The following is a 22,519-nucleotide window of genomic DNA, read 5'->3' as shown; positions in this document are numbered from 1 at the left end:
GTTGTACAATCAATACCCACAAAAAAAAATCTACAATATTTTCATTAGCCCCAGAAACCCCTTTGCTTATTATTAAGCAGTCACTCCTTGTTTCCCAGTCCACTGGCAGACACTAATGTACTTTTCATCCCTGGATTTGCCCATTCTAGACATTTCATATATAAGGAATTACAGAAAATGTCTTTTCTTGAGACTGTCTTGTTTCACTTAGAACAATGTTTTCAAAGTTTAGTCACATTGTAGCAGTTATCAGTAATTCATTCTTTTTTATGGATGATAATATTCCATTGATACACTATATTTGGTTTATTCATCCATTCATCATTTGATGAATATTCAGGTTATTTCCACATTTAGGCTCTTTTAAAAAAATACTTTTATTTATGCATACAAAAACTGGGGTACAGGCCAGACATGTGGGGGTGACATGAGAGGATTCACCAAAGACAGAGTGGGGAACAGAGCAGGCAGATTAACTAAAACACACTGCTACAGGAAGCAGCAGGTGAGACAGAAAAGGTCTGCTTTACCATGTGGGTCACCTCCCTGGCTGGGGATCAAAATCCCACTGTACTGGCTGAGGATAGCTTCATATTTCAGTGCCTTAACCCATTGTACCTCTAGGGAGCCCTGATTTCTCCACATCTTTGCCAACTTTTGTTATCTTTTTTTAAAATAGATAATACAGTGGATATGAAGTGGCCTTTGTGGTTTTGATTTACATTTCCCTACTAACTAATGATACTGAGCATGTGATTTTATGTGATTGTTGGCCATTAGTATATCTTCTCTAAAGAAATGTTTATTCAAGGCTTTGGCCACTTTAAAATTAGATTGTCTTTTTATTGTTAAGTTATAAGAGTTCTTTATAAATTCTGTTAGTTCCTTATCAGATAATTTGATTCACTGGCTCCCATCCTCTAGTTTTCTTTTCACTTTTTTGGTAGTCTTTTGCTGTACTTTTTTTTTAAATTCAGATTTATTTACTTGTGCATACAGAACTGGGGTACAGGTCAGAGGTGCAGGGGCAGTGAGAGGCTTCACCAGAGACAGAGTAGGGAGCAGAACAGGTAGGCTGATGAAGTGCACTGCTGTGGGGAGCCGCTGGCGGGTCAGGAGAGGTCTGCGGAGCCATGTGGGTTACCTCCAGGGCAGGTGGGTATTGACCTCATGTGGAAGTGGCTTTAGTTTCTTAGTGCTATGCTTTAACCCACTGCACCACCAGGGAGAGCCCTGCTGTACATTTTTAATTTTGTTGAAATCCATTATATTTTTGTTGTTGTTTATGATTTGATAGAATATTCAGTGTTTCTCTTTGAATAGTCTTGGCCCTTTATTGAAAGTCAGTTGTCTGTACCCATATGGTTTTTTTTTTAACTTTTTTATTTATTTATGCATATAAGAACTGGGGTGTAGGCCAGAGGTGTAGGTATTGAGAGGATTCACCAGAGACAGAGTGGGGAGCAGAACAGGCAGATCTGAAATACACTGCTGAGAGGGTAGTGGGTGAGACAGGAGAGGTTTGCTGAGCCATGTGGGTTAGCTCCCTGGCCTCAGATTGAACTCATGTTGCAGTGGCTGCAGTGCTGAGTCTTAACCCTGTGCCACCAGGGAGGTGGCACCTTTGTAAGTTTGTTTTGGTTATTCAAGGTTCCTTGAATTTCCATATGAATTTAGAATCAGCTTCTTAGTTATTGCAAAGATGTAAGCTGTGATTTTTAATAGAACTTCTGTTGAGTATGTTGGTCAGTTTGACTAGTATTGCTGTCGGTATTACAAGTCCTCCTGTTTATGAATATGAGGTTATTTTTTATAGTCATGTAGGAAACTCTTGTTGAGATAATTGCATTAAAATGGCTACAGATGAAAATTTAAGCCTTTAAAAAATTGGAGCTGTTTCATCTGTGAAGACAAAAATTTAGTAATTAAGACGAAAATTGAGGTGAATTTGTTTTACTACACCCAGAATATGCAAGTAAGAAACTTCTCTTAGGGTTTGAAAGGGGCAACTTCAGGGCCAAACTGAATGACTATGCAGTGAGCAAAAGTTCTCTTAGGGTAAATCTTGTATGTTATAGGTTGAAAACAATAGGACTAATAATGGTTGGCTAATGAGTGGGTAAATGAACAAACAGGAGACATGATCTTAGTTTTTATGGCACAGAAGATGTCTTTTCCCTTTATTTCCTTGTATTTAGGGCTTTTAAAATTTACTTGCTTAGTAACTTTCAAATATTATTAACTATAGTCCAGAGGTTGCATTGTATATACCCATAACTTTCCTTACAACTGGAAGCTTGTACCCTGTGGTCACCTACACCCCTGTAATCCCCTTACTTCCCTCTCTTCTTGTCCCAAGTAACCGCCAACTTCTTTTATGAATCTATGAGTTTACATTTCTTTTTTAAATTCCATGTGTAGGTGAGGTCATAGAATTTGGCTTTCTTTGTCAGCCTTAGTTTACTTAGCACAATATCCTAAAGGTTTATCTATGTTGTCCCAAATGACAGGATTTCCTTCTTTTTTTTTGTGACTAAGTTTCCAATTTGTTTTTATATACCACACTTTCTTTATCCATTCATCTGTCAGTGAATAACTTAAGTTGTTTTCATATCTTGGCCATAATAAATAGTGCTGTAGTAAACATAGAGGTACAGATATTTTTTCATTGTGATATTTTCTTTGCATAAATATCTAGAAATAGAATTATTGGGTCATATGGTAGTTCTTTTTTTTTTCCTCAATTTTTTTTAGGAACCTCCAAGCGTTTTCCATAGTAGTTGCACATACTTGGCATTTTTGAGCATAGGAATGTATTTGTTTTACTTTTTCATTGAAGGAATGCTGCTTTAGAACATTATGTAAATTTCAGGTGTGCATCACTGAGAATCAACATGTGTCTATATACTACATTAAATTTTACTAGTAGAAATTCAATTCATTTTTCTTTTTTGGAAAGCACTAGTTTATTATAAAAGAAGTATGGAAATTATTTGTATGATGTAAGATTATAACATTTCAGTGGTATGGGCATCTTCATATGATAGCATTTCAATTATGATTTCCGTCTACATACTTTCCAAGAGTGTCACCATCTCTAAAGTAAGAAATAACCATTGTCATCTAGAGCTACTTTGGTGCCTCCATATTCTGGGAGAACTTTATCTCCAACTCTCATACTGGTTGATTGTCTCCACCTTTTCCTTTGAGCATTATCCAGTTGCTACTATTGTTACTTGCAGTACTTCTGGAGACTTTTCTAGAAGCATAATGCCTCCTTTGGTTAGTTTCAGCTGCATTCCTTTCTACTAATACTCAAAGAGTAGAAGAAACTTTCTAAATGCCTGAACTGCCATGACTCCAACCACTCAACTTTGTATACTTTTCATGCTGCTTCCAAAAGTAGAGACCTTAAAATGTCTTGTCCTTCATTTTGTGGGGCTGGAGTGGGGAATGGGATCAAAAACGGGGTGGGGGGGGGAGGTAAGTGCACGGGATTTTGGTGATGGCACACGGGTTGACATGGTGATGGGAAACCTGTGGGGATTACAGTTGAGATGGGGAAAAAAAATGATGTACAAAATGATGTAAAAACAAACTGTTATAAAAAAAAAATAATAATGTCCTGTCCTTCACCATACTATTGTCCCCTTTTTCCCAGTTTACCTACTCTTCTTATCCCTTCCCTTCTGGTAAAAATCACTTGTTGGTTTTACGGTCTGAAGGATTATTTAGTTCATCTATTTGTTTTCTATGCATAATACAATAAGTGAAATCATAATGGTGTTTGACTTTGTCTTTGACTTATTTCACTTAGCATAGTTCCATGTAGGTCAATCTATGTTGTATATGGCAAGATTTCATATTTTTATATAGGAAAATAGTGTTTTTATATATATGTATACCATATCTTCTTTATTCATGCTTTAGCTGATGGATATGTAGATTATTTTCAGTACTTGGCTATTGTAAATAGTGTTGTGATAAACACAAGTGCATTTATCTCTTTGAAATGGTGTTTTTGTATCTTTGGCATAAATTCCCAAACTGGATTGTATGAAATTTCTATTTTTAATTTCAGAAGAATTCCCATACTGTTTTACATAATGGATTTACCAGTTTACATTCCCACCAGCAGTGTAGAAGGAGTTTCTTTTCTTTATGTTATCTCCAACATTTGCTGCTTATTGTCTTTTGAATAATAGTCATTCTCACAGGTGTGAGGTGATGATAACTAATTGTTAAGATTTGCATTTCTTTAATTGATAGGAAATGCTGAACATATTTTCATGTACTTCTTGACCATCTTTATAGATGCCTTCTTTGGAGAAATGTCTGTTCGTATCCTCTACCTGTTTTTAAAAATAGGGTTGTTCTGTGGTTGAGTTCTATGAATTCTTTTGAGTTTTTTGGATATTAGCCCCTTGTCAACACATATATCTTTTGTTTCCCTTATTGTTGGTGTCAAGTTGTCAGAACATCTCTAAGGTTGATGTCAAGTAATAGGTTGATGTCAAGTAATAGGTTGATGTCAAGTAATTATAGTCTCTTTTCTTGTATTATTTTTATGGTTTCAGATCTTCATCAAGTCTACACACAGGTGATTAACTATCAGCAAATGCAAAATAAAAGTATGACTACTTCACTTTATTGATGAGTACAACTGTTTCTACATCTTTTTTTTTAGTTTATTCATCCATGCATACAGAACTGGGGTGTAAGCCAGAGGTGCAGGGGCAGTGAGAGGATTCATCAGAGACAGCATGGGGAGCAGAACAGGCAGATCTACTGAAATATGCTGCTGAGGGGAGTAGTGGGTGAGACAGGAGAGGGCTATTGCACCATGGCCCTACACATATTTTTAAATTATATGCAAGAAAATATTTTTGGGGCTTCCCTGTTGGCTTAGGAGTTAAGTCTCAGTGCTATCACTGCTACCAGACCTGAGTTCCATTCCTGGCTAGGGAGCTAAAACATACATCTTACAGCATATCTCCCCTGTCTGGTCCCCTTATCCCCTCAGCAGTGTATTTCATTAGAACTGTCTGTTCTGCTTCCTACTCTGTCTTTGGTGAATCCTGTCTCCTTTCCCCCATCTTCATCCTGTATTTCTGGCCTACATCCTAGTTCTTCTATGCACACACACAAAAAAAGCATTTTTCTTTTTTTAAGTAAAATAGGGCCCTCCCTGGTGGCACAGTGGGTTAGGACACAGCACTGCAAACTAGCTGCAGCCCATTCAGTGTGAGTTCAATCCTGTCCCCGAAGGTGATCCACATGGCGCGGCAGACCTCTCCTGTCCCACCCGCTGCTCCCCTCAGCAGTGTACTTCATTGATCTGCCTGTTCTTCTCCCTACTCTCTCTCTGGTGAAGCCTCTTGCTGCCCCCAGCATCTCTTGCCTGTACCCCAGTTCTGTATGCATAAATAAGTAAATCTTTTATAAAAAAATAAAGTAATATAAAGCTAAGTTTTATAAAGTTAGTGGTATAGTTGGCATGGAAAAGGACTATTTTGTTTTCCCCATTTAACAGCTAATTTTAATTTAAATTTAGTTTAAATTGTGATTTTTCTTCCTTTAGTTATTACATTGTATGAGCCTTCTTTTTTTTCCCTTCTTCTTCTTTCTTTTTTATATGGATCCAGAATCTTTAGTATTAAATATTAATAGGATGGCTTAAATACCAGTGGTTATGCTATATCTTGGATAATCAAAAATATTTTGATGAACCCAGACTAGACTACATATAACTCGGTGAAAAATTCATGAAGTAGACACATTAACCTCATTTAGAGTAGAGATTTTTAAAAACTATTAATATGTATGGTTGATTCATTTTGTTGATTTCTGGAAAGCAAATGTTTTTATTTAATAGTAGCAAAAGGATTGCAGTTTTCTGATAAATGTCACAGAATTGTGGCAGTGAGCCAGAAAGAAGAAAAGCTACATTAGTGAATTGAGGCACTTCTGTAGCTATGGAAACTATAAACCCTACTGAGTCTTAAAAAAATATTCTCTTTGTATTATTAATTAGATACTAGTAGAGGATCCTGGATAACTGTTAGATTAAATAAAGGTATAATTGTATTCATCGGAGTACTTGAGTAAGAAATAAGCATTGTTGGGTAGTTTTAGTATTTGTTTTGTATGGACTTTAAAGTGCTTACTTTATTTTTCTTAGTTTGATCAACTACTAAAATACTTAATATTTAAAAGGATGTTTCCTTAGGTTGTGTCTCAGCTCAAATTTTATTTGAGAAGATGAGAAAACATGAACTTCATTCAATTAGTAAAGCTAAATTATCTTGACTAGTTCTTAATGCATTTTAATCTGAATAAATAAATTTTATGAATAAATATTGTTTTGGCATATATTTGACACTTTAAAATTATAGTAACTTTTTTTTTGTAAAATGACCAGTTTTTACCAAGCAATAATTTCCTGATGGACCTATAACCTTAAATTTCTCCTCATTATAGAAACCAACTTATTACTAAGAATATTTAAGATTAGGTCTGTAATCTAAGTTGCCTATGCTTATTTGGTAGAATTATATTGGGCTGGTCCCCCCCTGGTGGTACAGTGGGTTAAAAGCATAGCAAGGCAAGCTAGCTGCAGCTACCACAGTGTGAGTTTGATCCCCGCCCCGGAGGTGACCCATATGGCACAGCAGACCTCTCCTGTCTCACCTGCTGCTCCCCTTACCTCATCAGTCTGTCTGTCCTGCTCCCTACTCTGATTATGGTGAATCTGCTCACTGCCCCTCCACCTGTGGCCTGTACCCTAGATCTGTATGCATAAATAAATCTCTTTTTACAAAAGAATTACATAGGGCTACACGGGGTGGCAAGCTTTATAATGTAGATGATGGCTAATTCTAAAAATAAAAGGATAACAAAAATGATAACTTCTACATAATTGTGCTCTTTTCATTCTTGTTTACTTATTTGTGTGTGTGAACCCCCTATATTTAGATGTGTCTTGTTCTCTTATACATCTATACTAGAAAGTATTTTTTTCAACTTGTAAGACCTTATCAGAAATAGCAATTGTTAACCAGCATAATAGCAAATTGTATTTTCAGATTTCCAAAGCCAATAAATTAAAAGTGAAACTAAGTAGTCTTTCATTATATCAGTAAAATGAAATGGAAAAAGTTAGCTATTAAAAGTGAGCTCCTTTGAAAAATCATGTTAAATTGTATCATACAATTTAGTCCAGAAGACGGAACCCATTCATTTGGAAATGCAAAATTATTGGAGAAGATTATAGCTTTTCTTCAGTAAGAACTAACTGAAGGGCCCTCTCTGGTGGCGCAGCGGGTTAAAGCACAGCACTGGGAAGCAAAAGCCACTTCAGCATGAGTTCAGTCCCCGCCTGGGAGCTGACCCACATGATGCGGCAGACCTCTCCTGGCCGCCTGCTGCTCTCCTCAGCAGTGTACTTCATAGATCAGCCTGTTCTGCTCCCCACTCTGTCTCTGGTGAAGCCTCTCACTGCCCCTGCACCTCTGGCCTGTAGCCCTGTTCTGTATACATAAATAAATAAATCTTAAAAAAGAAAAAAAGAAAAAAGAACTAACTGAATATTTGCCACTGTCTAGTTTTATAACAAAGATAGATCAGAATGTACATGAAAGGGGTCTCCCTAGTGGTGCAAGGGGTTGAATCTTAGCACTGCCAAGCTATTTGCCGCCACTAAAGCATGACCTTGCTCCCTGACCAGGAAGCGTCCACATTATACAACAGAACCTCCTTTGTCACCTGCTGCTCCCCTTAGCAGTGTATTTTAGTAGATTGTTCTGTTTTCCATTCTTTCTGATGAATCCTCTTCTTCTCCCCTTCCCTGCACTTCTAGCCTGCACCCTAGTTCTTGAATATATAAATAAAATAAAACTTAAAAAAATAATAGAATGTCTGTGAAGGGTCTTTTCTCATTGTGGTAGACCTATCTTTTTTGTACTTTATGTTAAGTAGGACAGTGTTCCTCTGTTTGTCTGTTGTATTGTATGTTCTGTGAGAGAAGGACCATAGATTGTATGTTCTGTGAGAGAAGGACCATATTAGCAGCTGAAGTCTGGATATGCTATACTGGAATAGGTAAAGACAATTCACATTTGGATTGGTGAAATTCTTAAATGTAGGGCCCTCCCTGGTGGTGCAGCGGGTTTAAAGCACAGCACTAAGAAGCTAAAGCCACGTGAGCATGAGTTTGATCCCCGCCCCGGAGGTGACCACGTGGTGAGGCAGACCTCTCCTGACCCCGCCCGCTGCTCCCCTTAGCAATGTACTTCATCAGTTGGCCTGTTCTGCTCCCCACTCTGACTCTGGTGAATCCTCTCATGGCCCCTGTACCTCTAACCTGTACCCCAGTTCTGTATGCATAAATAAATAAATCTTTAAAAAAAATTCTCTAATGTAAATGAGACTTAAAGTCAGAAATTCAAAGGATAAAATTTGATTTAAAAAAGTGAGTAAAAATAGTTTTGTCGGTTAAAAGAGCTAGTAATAGTTATTGTTTAACTAGGATTGAATTAAAAACTTGAGGTTGCGGAGTATTCCTTAGGGTGATTCAGATCATCCTTTGAGTCTTCAGGGTAATACTCTTAATTCCAAATGCAGGAATTAAAAAGAACAATTATGATTACTATTATTGTTATTTTGATAAGCAAAAAGAAGTGATTTTCCTTGCTATTTTGTTACTTGTTTTCCACATCCCTTCTCTGTATATTTTTCTTTTATCATAGATATTTAGATATCCTATGTATCTAAAGAGTTGCTTTGGTATTTGTTAGGTATTCTCTATACAGGCTTTAATAATTTCTAAGTACTAGATGATTGAACAGGAGCACTCTGAATGAAGCAAGAAATTGACAAATCTTGTTTTAGACAGCTGGTTAATTAGTTAACAACAGAATGATTTTCTAATAATTTTAGGTTTGACCATTTATTTAAAATGTTATTTTAGTCAGAGCTGAGAACTTTTCGGGGAGATTTTATAATCCAGAAAAGTACTGTTTTTTCTTTGTATCATTATAAGACTTACTCAGTTGAATATCATCTTGTAAATACTGGAAAATTGCTGTTTGCATTTATTTTGTCTCAGATTAGACTATTATCAGAAAATAAATTCTAAAGTAATTTAGACAAAATCAGATTTTAAACTTATTTATTTATGCATACAAGAACATCTCAGTTCTTGTGGGTGTGGTAGGTGAGAGACACAGTGGGGAGCAGAACAGGTGATCTACTGAAATATCGTGTTGAAGCAGTGGGCAAGAGAGGAGAGATGTACTGTGCCAAGTGGGTCAGCTCCCTGGCTGAGGATTGAACTCATGCTGCCAATAGTTTAATAGTGCTGTGTCTTTAACCTCTGTCCCAGGAGGGCCCCAAGTCTAATGTGCCATATTCCCCCGTGTTCTTTATCTTTGTGTGTATGTGTGTGTGTGTGTATTTTCTCTCTTAGCTGACAAGATGAGGTTTGCCCCAGGTAATTACTTTTACTTGCTTGGCTAACCATTTCTAAACTGACTACCTTTGAGTTATTGTCTCTATTACCTCTATAATGCTTTGTATTGCCTCCCTCAATTTCTCTGTTGAAATAAAAAATCTCATAGAAGTTATGTTGTGCCACTCTTATTCATTGCTTTTGGAAGATCCAGTCCCAAGATCTATGCAGGACCATTTAATAACTCACTTCATAGGGCCAGTTTATTGTTAAACAACAATAATGTGCTGTGACCATGTGGAATTTTAAAACCTTGCAATTTGAAAGCCTTGTCTGTTTACCATATTCTCTCCTACATTACGATAGGGAGAACGTGGCAGGCATGGACCTTGAAATAAGGCTGCCTGGGTTTAGATTTTGGTTATATTGTTCATTAACTGTGTGACAGCTTTGACAACTTAAATGACTTCCCTATGCTCAGTTTCCTCAATTGTGAAATGGGTTTGATAGAAGAACTTACATCATAGGATTGTGGAAATTAAACAAATTGACGTAAGTGCTTAGAGCGGTGCTTAATATAAGCTATTATACGTAAGTTCCCATTCTTATTACTGGAAGGTAGTTTCTACATATCTTTTTGCAAAGAGAGAAACATACTTTTATTTTAGGATCATTAGTGCCAAAGTAAAAGTGTGAAAAAAAATTTTTTTAATTAAAGAAAAAGGATTTATTTATTTATGCATACAAGAGCTGGGGTGTAGGCCAGAGGTGTGGGGACATGAGAGGATTCACCAGAGACGGGGGGAGCAGAACAGGCAGATCTACTGAAATATATTGCTGAGGGGAGCAGCCCGTGAGACATGTGGTTTAGCTCTCTGGCCGGGGATTGAACTGCTGTAGTGGCTGTGGAGAGCTTCATGGTGCTGAGACTTAACCCCTTGTGCAATCAGAGAGGCCCAATATCATATTTTTAAATTTAATAGAATAAACTTTAGTATTAGTCTTCCTGGAATTTTGTTTATGGCTATTTTCCTTTTGGGTGGTTTCTTGATTTATCGGATTCTAGGGATAGTAACAGTGCCAAGATTTTGTTCTGGGTTTGAAAACAAGAATTTGTTCCAGTTCAAGAGCAACTAATACTGCCACCTCCTATCTATTAATGATTATACTGTGTCTGTATTTTAAGGCTCAGTTTTCTTATTTTAGGTGAATAAGATGAAGGAGGGATGCTTTAGATAGTTGGTCCAATTATGTATGCATAAATCAAGCACGCAAGCAGCAGAGGATAATTCAGTTTGGGATAGGTTGAAAGTGAGATGTTTTGGGGATTTGAGCACATACCATATACCAAAAGACTAATTCTGGGGATACAGAAGTAAAGAAGAAAATTTCCTGTCCTCACTCGTTTATATTCTGATTGTTGGAAGCAGAAAATAAACAATTACTGAATGTCAGATGGTGAGAATGAGTTAATGCATAGAGATTAAAAGTTAACTTACCAGGTACTCAGGGGTAGGGGGTTAGGGAGAGACTGTTAATGGGTATAAGTATTCTTTTTGTGTTATAATAATTTTTTGGAATTACATTGGTGATGCCTACAAAACTTTGTGAACATAGAGAGCTATGAGGGAATTGATGGAGTAAGCTATGGGATATATATGGAAAGAACTTCCAGATGGAGGAACAGGACAGAGGATTTGAGATCAGGAAGGTGTTTTGCATCTTGAAGAAACAGCAAGGACAGTATTGCTGGAGTAGAATGGCTAAGAATGAGAGATGTAGAAGGTAATGTGAGAGTTGTTAACATGTGCTTAGATAATGAAAGAATTTTGGATTTTACTTTGATGTGGAAGCTGAGGAGATGTCACCTGAATTAGGTTTGGATGGAATATTGACACCATTATACTACCGAGGACGACACCGAATGGAGTATTGATTAGAGTGCAGTGCAGATAATAAACTAGGAGTGAAACAGTAATATTGAATAGAGTGCCGTGTAGATAATAAACTAGGAGTGAAACAGTAAACCAGAAAGCAGTTGCATTAATCCAGGTTAGACAGTTAAACCTAGTAGTGGAGGTAGCAAGAAGTGATGAAATTCTGCATGTATTTTATAGGATCATAGACAGGATTTATTTATATATTGGGTGTGGAATGAGAAAGAAAAGAGGACTAAAAGATAATAAAAATTTTGAATAGAGCAAGTGGGGGAAAAAGTGTTATTTAATGAGATGGCAGAGATTGGGGGAGTAGGAAGTAAATCAAGAGCTTGGGATTGGACATATTAAGGATGGTATCTCTACATAAATATGTAGGCATTTATATCTGTATATATGAAACTAGAGGCAAACAGTGATAGCCATTGACTTATAGATGTTAATTGAGTTGTGGTTAAAATTAAAAGCTAGGGGAGAAGAATGGAGAGAATGGTTGAGGACTGATTTCCCTGAGAGTGGGAGGTGGTGCAGCCAAAATATTTAAGGGAAATGAAGACAAGTGTTTAGACTGAAAATGAGCCATTGAGGTAAGAAAAGAAAGAGAAGAGAATGGAGAGGAGTTTCCAGAGAGTACTAGTCATCAGTAGTCATAGAAGTTACAAATAAGTGAGAGTTTATTGGTAACAAAGTAATTGTAACAGAATAATGGGAACAGTAGCCAAGTAGTAAGTGGATGGTTGATTAATTAATGTGAGTAGAGGAAATGGTGGCAGGTAGCAAAGACAATTTCTCTTGTACTGTATCTTTCTGAAGGGAAGGAAAAGTGGAAGCTAAAAAGGGATATAATAGGAATAGGAATCTTTTGTGGCGTGAAAGAGCTGAGATAGAAGACAGGATATAATTAATACAAGAAAGTTTTGGAGGGCCAAAGAATTAAAAGAGATCTAGTCCTGAGTTGCTCCTTTTCTTGAACCTAAAGGGACACTGAGGTAAGGATAATTTGTATATGTTTTCTCTTTGGAGAAGTAAACAGTAATTTGCTGAAAATGATAAATATAGGGTGACTTTTAAAGAATCATTATGAGGAATGGGGGGAAGGAAAACTTTCAAAAGAAAAAAAAAAACTCACCGTGGACCCCTCAGCTACTTTGAGCAAGAGTGTGAATTTGTGTTTTGAGTGTCTTCATCAAAACTTAGAAGTTGTGATTTGGGAATATTGGTGATTAGGGTCACTGAGTGTTAGGCATGATTAACCAAATGAATATATGTTATGAAAACTGTGGGTGGGATTTCTCAAGACACAGCCTCCTCTTTTCCCTGCTATTGCTATCTTATGTGTTATCTCTTATATGTATGTCTTGAATTTTTAAAGTATGGAAAAATGTGAACTAAGAACAAATCACATGCAAGCCTGTTATATCTAGATATGAACATTGTTAATACATTAGTGATTGCGTATTCTTTCAGATATTTCTGAATATATACACATCTACTTATTTGTACATTGCTGCATAAATGGGGTTATATAGCATCTGCTTGTTGATATTACTAAATACATATGTATTATAATAACTTATAATAGTTGCAAGGTATTCCATAGTTTAAATAAGGAAATATGCTGAAACTTGGCAATCCTTAGAAAATCAACCTTTTTTAAAAGATTTTTTTTTCATACATACATGAACTGGAGTATAGGCCAGAGGTATGGGTGGTGAGAGGTCTCACCAGAGATAGAGTAGGGAACACAGCAGGCAGAATGACTGAAATACACCGCTGAGGAAGCAGCTGGCATACAGGAGAGGTCTGCCAAGCCATGTGGGTCACCTCCCTGGCTGGGGATCGAACTCTTGCTACATTGGCTACGGACAGCTTCACAGTGCTTTGCTTTAATCTGTTGCACTGCCAGGGACGGCCCTAGACCTTATTTTTCACTGGTTAAATATCTCTGTGATACAGTAAATACTTTTTTTTTTCTCCTGTAAGTAATAATAGCTAATATGTATCACTTTTCTATGATGAGCACTGTTCTAAGCATTTCTCTTTTATTTCTAAATTTCTTTTGCTGTTGCAAGTAGAATTCTTCAGACTTGCATCTTGATAATGTAGTAACTCAGTAAGATAACCTGCATGTTCTAAAACAAGATCATGTCCAAACCACTCTATAATATATGTATAGTTGTGGTTAAGTGTGTAGAAGTCAGGACATATCTGGAATCAGGTTCTTTTTTTGTTATGTGCCTTAGTTATTGGACTCTAAACTTAAGCTTCCTAGTTTATTAACACAGTGAAACATAAGACCTTTCTTCATTGAGAGAATTTTATAACTATGATGATGTACTAATTACTAAAATTTGTATTTAGCTAAAATCCTTCATGCCCTATTTTAATGTTACTTTCTTTTGCTAGGTTAAGAAAAGGTAAAGGAAACTTGGTTAACATCTTTTGTTTAATAATGGTTCATAAGTCAAATCTGTGATATCTTTATAAAACATGCACTAAAAAAATAGAAATAAAATGTCCATGATTAAATGTTAACTTTTTAAAAAGGAAGACATGAAACTATGACCCATGTCTTATTTGAAAAGGACTAGTAGGAAATATACTAGACTGGTAGAAAATAGGTCCTTGAGACCTAGGACTTGAGGTTATTTTTATTTTTACCTTTATAATTAAAAAATGTATCCACATTTTCCATAATGATGTTTTCTTTGTTAAAATAATAATCATGTATGAGAACATTATAATTAACTCTTGATACTTTTGTTATCATTTTGTATTTCTCAGATTTTTTCAGTGTTATTGCATCTCTGAAAGTGCTCTTAAAATTTCTCATTGCAGTCACTCCTTGGTGGCACAGTGGGTTAAAGCACAGCACTAAGAGGCTTAAGCCACTTCCGCATGAGTTCGATCCCCGCCTGCCCTGGAGGAGATCCACATGGTGTGGCAGACCTCTCCTGACCCACCCACTGCTCCCCTCAGCAGTGTACTTTGTCCATCTGCCTGTTCTGCTCCCCACTCTGTCTCTGGTGAAGCCTCTCACCCTCGGCATCTCTGGCCTGTACCCCAGTTCAGTATGAATAAATAAATAAATCTTAAAAAAAAAAATTCTCATTGCAGACTTAAAGTAGAACATATTTCTCAGTCTGCTTTTGTGATGTATATAATTCTATGATTATCATTTTCATCATATATTCTAAATGAAAGAACTTTTTGGGTTTTTTTTTTTAAGATTAAACTAATTTATTTATGCATGTGAGAACAAGGGTATAGGCCAGAGGTGCAGGAGGTGAGAGAATCCACCAGAGACAGAGTGGGGAACAAAACAGGCAGAGTGACTGAAATATACTGCTGAGGGGAGCAGTGGGTAGGACAGGAGAGGTCTGCTGTGCCATGTGGGCCACATTCATGTTTGGGAATCAAACTCATGCCTCAGGGGCTGCGGACAGCCCATAGAATTGCACTTCAAACTCCTGCGCCACCAGGGAGGGCCCTGAAAGAACTTCTTGAAGGCTTAACAATTAACTTGTCAGCACTATCAGATAGAAGCAACTCTTGGTGATGGAAATATGAATCATTTACAAATACTAATAACATTAACTATATCATATTAATGGTAATTATGTAATTAATGTTAATAATTAAAATTAGTTTAAATTTTTTCTAAGATCCTGGGTCATTTGAGTCTTGCATTATCACATTTAACCTTAGAACAACTTTTGAGTATTGGTGGTGTCATTGCTCCCATTTTACAGAGAGGAAAATAAGACATAACAGCAAGCTCTAGAGCTGAACTTCATATGTTACCAAAAGGACTCAATTTTATTTTATTTTATTTTTTAAAGATTTATTTGTTGTATGCATACAGAACTGGGGTATAGGTCAGAGGTGCAGGGGTGAGAGATTCACCAGAGACAGAGTAGGGCGCAGAACAGGCAGACTGATGAAGTTCTCACTGCTGAGGGGAGCTGTGGGCGGGTCAGAAGAGGTCTACCACACCATGTGGATCACCTCCGGGCTTGGAATTGAACTCACACTGAAGTGGCTGTGGCCAGCTTGCAGTGCTGCAAGGACTCAATTTTATATAAGAACAGTCTTCCCATTGCCCCCTTAATAGTTTTCTGTACTGGTTCTGTGTGAGATTTGTTGAAATAAATGTGTAAACATCTGACCCTGCATGTTGTACTTAATAGGTATGCCAAAGAACAAGTGCTTTAAATTCGGTGGCATATTCGACTGCGTGGTCAAATAAGGAATTATTCTTAGCTTTTTTTCAATTGAGGTAAATTTACATAGTTACATCAGTTAACCATTTTTAAGTTAACAATTTGCAGTGTTATTCATTTACCTCCTCTATCTATAGAGTTCAAAAGCATTTTCAGCACCCCAAAAGGAAATACTGTTTCCTTGTGCTCCATTTAGTAATAAACAATCTGTGTTCCTTCTCTGTAAATTTACCTATTCAAGTGGAATCATACAGTGTGTGACCTTCTGTGTTTGTTTTCTTTCATGTAGCATATTGATTTTGATATTTATCTACCTCATTGTCTTATTAGCATTTAATTTATTTTTATGAGTAAATGCTGTTTCATTGTATAGATAACACAGTTTACTTACCTATTGATTTTCTTGATGGACCTTTGGGTTGTTTCCACCCTTTCACTGTTGTGAATAGTGTGATAATTATAAGCTGTGAGCAGGCATGTACACATATTTGAATACTAGCTTTCAGTTCTTTTGAAAATAGGAATTAAGTTTTTTTTTTTTAATTAGGATTACATTTGTACTCCTCCATATGTGCATGTGTTCCGCTTGTTCTCTACCAAACCACTGATGCCAATATCCCATCTGCTTCCCACCTCTCTCCATCCTCTCTTCCAACCTCTCTGTTTCCTGATAGCCATTAAATTCTTACATTAGGTCTAAGATTTATTGCTGTTGTATTTTGCCATGTATGTTTTTTAGTTATTAATTCCACAGATGAGTGAAACCATCCAATGTCTGTCTTTAACTTTGTTTCACTTAATATAATCACCTCGAAGTTCAGTCATTTTGTCCCAGAAGATACCATGTTATTTATGTGTGTGTGAGTGTATGTGTGTGTGTGTGTGTTTAATGGCTTTATTGGACTCTTTAAAATTCTGTAAGAATATTAACTAAAAAAATGGGAAAAATATAAACTACTATGTGCATATTCATATATCATCTTGTATAGAACTGTGCACATATTACTTAGTAAATACTAAAATCTAGCTGTTAGTTTTTGAGAAACTTTTCTAATTTGTATTTTGCTCATAGCAAATCTCTGATATGGCAGACATAATAGAGAAGTAAACTAAAATTTTGATTAAGTTCTGTGACTGTCTACACTTTTTTTTTTTTAATATGTATTTTCTTATTTATACATGTAAGACCTGGAGTGTAGGTTGGAAGGGGGTGAGAGGATTCACCAGAAAGAGAGTGAGGACCAAAACAGGCAGATTGACTGAAATACACAACTGAGGGGAGGAGCAGGCAAAACAGGAGAGGCCTGCCTCACCATGTGGGCCAGCTCCCTGGCTGGGGATCGAACTCATGCTGCAGTGGCTGTGGATAGCTTCATAGTCCTGAGACTTAGTCCTGAGTCCTGTGCCAACAGGGAGCCCCTCTTTGTACCTTTTTTAAAATAGGAAGTGTTTGTGTATTACATCCTTATTTCATCGTCTGAAAGATTAGGTACTTACCAGTTCTTGACAATTACATGCAGTTCTTTCTCATTAAATTTGCCTCTGGGACAAGATCAAGAAACTAATTTTTATGATCAAGAAAGTTGAGACCATTGTGTTAGGCTTTTAGCTGTGTAAAGTTTCTTCAGTAAAGATTGATCTTCTGTCTTTCCCATTTCATAATCCAGTGTAGAGATTGAAGACTCAAGATTCCTATAGGATTTAGACAATGTAAATGAGTGTGATACTGGCTGGATGGTTGTGGAAAGCACACTAAAAGAGGTAGCTGAAGTTTTCTTTTTGGGGAAATTCTTAATTTTGCCAGGTATTATGATTCACCAAGACAAGCTAAAATCTGTTTTTTATGTAAAATTCCATTATTTGATGTTGACAACTAATTCAAAATGTTTTAGAACATGATTTAGTACTAACGATACTTCTGCAGTTCAGATATATAATAAAGTACAGATATGTAGAAAGAAAAGCTGTGTTTTAGGAATGAGCTTGAACTATTCACTTGATTATCATTGGAATAAAAGAAATAATGCACTTAGGCTATCTCAAAAACACCTCCACATTGCATACCTTTTTGAAGTCAGGAATCATGGCTTTCATTTACATTAGTAATGATACATAAATGTCTCTTCAACTCAGTGGTACCAGATAACCCTACAGTGAATCCATATAATTTAAAATATGTAGGCCCCATTCATAACAGAGGCTTATGGAAGCCAATCACAGATTATAACCAGTTTATGTATACATTGTTAGCATATTTTAGGTTGGGCAGTAGCTTCAGTACTGTTAATGTGTGTTTAGTTAGCTCTTATTTACCATTGTATCTGTAATTTCAGTAGGAAAAAAGTTATTCCTATATTTTTCACTTTGCTTTCTTTACTAAAAAGTGAGCTAATTTGAATAAATAGAAGTTTGTTGCTTTTTTGTTTTTAAGTTGCTGGCCATGTCCATTAGACACTCTCTTCTGAGTCCTTTGGTATGAACTTTGAATTTTATGTCATGCATTATTCACCCATCCATTTCAATAAACATATTGAACTTACTAGAAATGCCAGGACCCTACAAGATCTGCCCTCTACCACCCCCACTAACCTTATCTAATGCTAGCAAATAGCAAGTATAACATCTTGATAAAACATTTTAAGCACACTGTACACCTTTTAGTTACTCAACTATGTCATGTCTTTTCCTGCTTATGAACTTTTGCACAATGTAGTTTCCTCAGATTCTGTTATTCTCTGTTTATTGAGTTACTGATTCTTTCTTATCCTTAGGACCTTCTTAGAGAAGCCTTCCTTGACTATCTTCTATTTAAGTAGTTCCCACATTTTTTAAAAGGATTTATTTATTTATGTATACAAGAACTGGGGTACAGACCAGAGGTGCGAGGTCCGGTGGGGGTAAGTGAGAGGATTCATCAGAGACATTGTAAGAAGCAGAAGAGACATATTGAAGTACACTGCTGAAGAGAGCAGTGGGTGGGCCGGTAGGGGTCTGCTGTGCTGTGTGGGTCAGCTCCCTCCCTGGTAGGGGAATGAATTCCTATTTCAGTGGCTGGGGATAGCCTCATAGTGCTTTGCCTTGTTGAGCCACTAAGGAGGGCCCCATATTTTCTTTTTTACAGATTATTTGTTTATTCAAGGCATTATGCCCCTTTGAAGTTTTAAAATTGTTTTTTCTGTTTCTTTCATTATAGAAAAATTTTCAAGGTTCCTTTTTGTCATATTCAATTTTGTATCCTTTCTTGGCAGTAAATTATTTTGAATAAATGAGTTAATTATCAACATAATAATCATTTTCCATGCCTAACTATGCTGGTCTGTGCACTCTAGAAATGTTGATTCATTGTTGTTAGTTTTCACAACTCTGCAAGTTAGATAGAAATTACTGTCATATTGTAATTGAGACAACTGAGACAATGAGGTAATATGCCCTAAGTCACACAAAACAAATGATAGAGTTATAATGAAAGCCTAGTTCTTACTACCCTTCTCTTTTATTATGATATGTTTAAAATATTGGTATCCTGACAAGATTGTACTGCTTTGTATAATGATTGTAACACCTCTAAGGAATGTTGTGTCTTTGTCCTTTCTCCTTATTTTCCTTTATTGATGAAAGATTGCAATAATTTTTGAAATGCCTATTAATTGCCTGCTGTTTCTAGTATAGATTTTGTCTTTCTGATAAGACAAATGAGAATTTGTGCACTTTTGCTTAATAATAATATTGACACCCTCTCATATTAAAACTTTTATCCCCAAGTCTTAATCCTTTAATTGTCCATATGATATAGTTGTATTTTAAACATTGATAGGTATAGAAGGATTTCTTAACATGCTTTAAAAAAAAAAGGATTTATTTATTCATATGGATCTGGGGTACAGGCCAGAGATGCGGAGGGTGAGAGAACCCACCAGAGACAGAGTGGGGAGCAGAACAGGCAGATCGATGAAGTACACTGCTGAGGGGAGTAGCAGGTGGGTCAGGAGAGGTCTGCGCCATGTTTATCACCTCGGGGCAGGTGGGGATCAAACTCATGCGGAAGTGGTTTTAAGCTTCTTAGTGCTGTGCTTTAACCCACTGGGCCACCAGGGAGGGCTCTCTTACATGCTTCTTAAGTAGCTGCTTCTAGAACATAGCTGCTGGCAAATTGAAATAATTGAATTCTCTTCTACAGCACATTGAATCCCTCAACTTTTTACCTCTTCATCCCAAACAAAAGTTTGTTTGGGGCTCTTCATTTTCTACTTTCTTTTACTCTATCTCAACAGAAGAAATATGCAGTGTTTTTCTAGGGTGCCCTTAATTGCCTTGACTTGATCACATGATATAGTCTACTTCCTTTTTTATGTTTTATTTTTTTTCCAAAATGATTTATTTATGCATAAAGGCCAGAGGTACGGGGAGAGGGGTGGGTAGAGGACAAAGTGGGGAGTGGAACAAGCAGATTTACTGAAATACTCTGCTGAGGGGAGCAGCAGACTGGTCAGGAGTGTTCTGCGACGCCATGTATGTCACCTCCCTGGCCGGGGATCAAACTTGTGTTGCAGTGTCTGCGGATAGCTGCATAGTCCTGCTCTTTAAGCCATCATGCCACCAAGGAGGGCCCATTTTTTATGTTTTCTAACACTTCTTTTTCATTATTCTCCTCCATGATTTTGCTTCCTTGTGTCACTGTTTGTCAGTATGTTTAACTGTGTTTTCTAAGTAGGTGCCTCTGTACATGACAATATTTCTAAACAAATTATATTTAAGAAAATAAGATAATGAATTTCTTATAGTAGATAATTCTGTGACCATGGCCTAGAAAATTGTTGTATTGTATTTATTATAATCCTAATTGCTATATTAATTTGAACTACTTTTTTTTTTTTTAAGACTTACTTATTTGTATATACAAGAACTGGGGTAAAGGCCAGAGGTGTGAAGGTGGGTATGTGTGTGTGAGAGGATTCACCAAAGACAGAGTGGAGAACAGAACAGAGGGACTGACTGAAATACACTGCTGAGGGTATTAGCAGGCTGGTCAGGAGAGGTCTGCCCTGCAATATGGGTCACCTCCCTGGCCAGCGAAGGGGATTGAACTTCGGCTGCAGTGGCTTCATATAGTTTGATAGTGTTGTGCTTTACCTCCTTGTGCCACTAGGGAGGGCCCTAGTCTGTACTTCTTCACCATCTTTAACACTTTTGTTTAATAATAATACTGAAGCCCTCTCATATTAAAACTTTCTTGAACAGACACACAAGTCACTAATAATAAATCAAAAGATTGATAGATGAACATCTTTAAAATTTAAAACTGTGGACCTCCTTGGTGGTGCAAAGGGTTAAGTCTCAGCACTATGAAACAATGTGTAGCAACTGCAGCCGGAATTTGATCCCCTGCCAGAAAGCTGACCCAAGTATGGTGCAGCAGGCCTATCCTGTCTTGCCTGCTATTCCCCTCAGCATTGTATTTCATTAGATCCACCTGTTCTGCTCCCCACTGTTTCTGGGAAATCTGCTCATACCCTGCACCTCTAGCCTATACCCCAGTTCTTGTATGCATAAATAAGCAAATCTTTAAAAAAAAAAAATTTAAAACTGTTTATTAAAGACACTCTGAAGGAGTGGAGAAGCAAGTCACATACAGGAGAAGACATTTACAGTATGTATATCTGACATAAGATTTGTATTTAGAATTTATAACCCCTAAAAATTAATTAAAAAGAAAAGAAAAGGACAGCCCAATTTTAAAAATGGGTAAAGGAGTCATCACCAGGAAAGAAGATAACCCTGTGGACATTAATTATAAGAAAAAGTTCTCAAAATTGTTAGTTATCAGGAAAAGGGAAATTAAAAACACAATGTGAAATCACTCCATCTCTACCAGATGGCTTATAAAAATATTTTTAAAAGATTTTTGTATTATAGAGCTATGGAGCAACCAGATATTTTGCATGCTGATGGCAAGAATATATATTGATACCGCCACTTCGAAAAATTGCTTAGTAGTGTCTATTAAAGTTTAGTAATTTCTATAAACAATGAAAGTGAAACAGTAACCAAAACACTTTTAAGAAAACAAAACCTAGGGCTTCCCTGGTGGCACAGAGGTTAAAGACAACACTGTCAAACTATTGCTGGCCACTGCAGCATAAGTTCGATCCCCAGCTGGCCAAGGAACTAATCCACATGGTGTAGTACACATCTTTTCTCTCGTCTGCTGCTCACTTCAGCAGTGTTCTTCAGTATATCTGCCTCTTCTGCTCCCCATTCTGTCTCTTGGTGAATCCTTTCAACTCCTGCACCTCTGACCTACACCCCAGTTCTTGTATGCATAAATAAATAAATCTTAAAACAAAAATAAAAACTAGGACCAGATGGTTTCACAAGAGAGTTCTACCAAATGCTCAAAGATGGATTAATGACTCTCCCATAAAAACTTGAGAAGAAAAACTACTACCAAATGTATTTTACAAATCCAACATCACAGTAATACCAAAACCAAAGACAGGACAAAAAAAACTACAACCCATCCTCCATAATATAGATATAAAATCATCAATAAAATCTTAGCAATCAATGTAGCATTATATCAAACGGAGTATGCACCATAATCAAGTGGGATTGTTATAGGGACACAAAGATGGCTCAAGATCCTCTCCTGTGTCACCCACTGCTCCCCTCAGCAGTGTATTTCAGTCAGTCCGCCTGTTCTGTTCTCCACTCTGGTGAATCCTTTTATCCTCAGCACCTCTGGCCTATGCCCCATTTCTTGTATGCATAAATAAATACTTCTTAAAAACAATATATATTAAATGATCCTTCATTCTGTAAATCCTTATTCAGTAGATCTGTGATAGGAACCTCAGCATCTTCATTCAGTAAACTAGAAAGACAAAGTGAACCTTGTTGATTTCTATCGGTAT

At 36.7% G+C, this 22,519-nt stretch overlaps 1 protein-coding gene and 1 pseudogene across 1 annotated transcript in view; one reads left to right on the top strand and one right to left on the bottom strand.

Moving 5' to 3' along the window:
* NFAT5 (nuclear factor of activated T-cells 5, tonicity-responsive) overlaps nucleotides 1–22,519 on the top strand; it is a 98,040-nt gene that overhangs the window by 13,605 nt on the left and 61,916 nt on the right. The gene's annotated exons all lie outside the window — the stretch shown is intronic.
* LOC105854159 lies at nucleotides 3,052–3,356 on the bottom strand (annotated as a pseudogene).

Source organism: Condylura cristata, unplaced genomic scaffold, assembly GCF_000260355.1.
Source record: "Condylura cristata isolate star-nosed mole 26May11 unplaced genomic scaffold, ConCri1.0 scaffold00028, whole genome shotgun sequence".
Taxonomy (NCBI): Eukaryota; Metazoa; Chordata; class Mammalia; order Eulipotyphla; family Talpidae; genus Condylura; species Condylura cristata.
Note: the sequence above shows the minus strand (reverse complement) of the source record. Positions and strands in the feature narration are given on the sequence as shown.